At 68.5% G+C, this 1,005-nt stretch overlaps 1 long non-coding RNA gene across 2 annotated transcripts in view; it reads right to left on the bottom strand.

Moving 5' to 3' along the window:
* Window positions 1–274: 274 nt before the first annotated feature.
* Window positions 275–1,005, bottom strand: part of LOC113980347 — a 1,257-nt gene continuing 526 nt past the window's right edge. For both annotated transcript variants that reach the window (XR_003538122.1, XR_003538123.1), the window contains exons 2-3: window positions 877–996; window positions 275–362 (exon numbers count right to left, since the gene is read on the bottom strand). This is a non-coding gene — a long non-coding RNA (uncharacterized LOC113980347). The remainder of the gene's footprint in view (window positions 363–876; window positions 997–1,005) is intronic.

Genomic DNA, 1,005 nt, shown 5'->3' with positions numbered 1-1,005 from the left:
GGGGGGTCCCCAGTGTCCCCAATGTCCCCAGAGGGGTCAGGGGGGTCCCTGATGTCCCCCAGTGTCCCCAGGGGGTTCAGGGGTGTCCCCAATGTCCCCAGGGGGGTCCCCCAGTGTCCCCAGGGGGTTCAGGGGGGTCCCCAGTGTCCCCAATGTCCCCAGGGGGATCAGGGGGGTCCCGGGGGTCCCCAGTGTCCCCAGTGTCCCCAGGGGGTTCAGGGGGGTCCGGGGGGTCCCCAGTGGGGTCTGGGGGGTCCCTCACCGATGCGTTTGGTGTCCCCAAAGTCCTCCTGGGGTTCGGTGTACGGGGTCAGCTCGTCCCCCTCGTACCCGATGTTGATCCACTTGTCCTTCATGATTTGCTGGGGGGGGGACACAAACACGGGGGGGGATGTGGGACCCCCCCAGACCCCCGACAGTGTCCCTGGGGGGCTTCCCCCAGACCCCCGAGGGACCCTCAGGAGCTCCCGTGGGACCCTCAGTCCATGGGACCCCCCAGACCCCCATGGGACCCTCAGGAACCCCCATGGGACCCTCCAGACCCCCTCGTGACCCTCAGGAACCCCCCAGGACCCCCAGATTCCCACGAGACCCTCCAGACCCTCTGTAGGACCCCCCAGACCCCCTCAGGACCCTCAGGAACCCCCATAGGACCCTCCAGACCCCCTCGTGACCCTCAGGAACCCCCCAGGACCCCCAGATTCCCATGGGACCCCCCAGACCCCTTGTAGGACCCCCAGATCCCCCCCAGCCCCTCGTAGGACCTCCCAACACCCACGTAGCCACCCCAGACCCCTTGTAGGACCCCCCAGACTCCCTGTAGGACCCTCCAGACCCCCATGGGACCCTCCAGACCCCCTTGGGCCCCCCCCAGACCTCGAGGGTGCAGCGCTTGGCCGGGTTGAGCACCAGGAATCGGCGCAGGATGTTCTCACAGTCCGTGGACATGTAAAAGGGCACCCGGTACTTCCCCCTCAGGACCCTCTCCCGCAGCTCCTGGGGGGG

The sequence above is a fragment of the Neopelma chrysocephalum genome, unplaced genomic scaffold (assembly GCF_003984885.1).
Source record: "Neopelma chrysocephalum unplaced genomic scaffold, ASM398488v2 Primary Assembly neopelma1_93788, whole genome shotgun sequence".
NCBI classification, from domain to species: domain Eukaryota; kingdom Metazoa; phylum Chordata; class Aves; order Passeriformes; family Pipridae; genus Neopelma; species Neopelma chrysocephalum.
The sequence above is the reverse complement of the archived record's forward strand: the minus strand, read 5'-3'. Positions and strand labels throughout refer to the sequence as shown.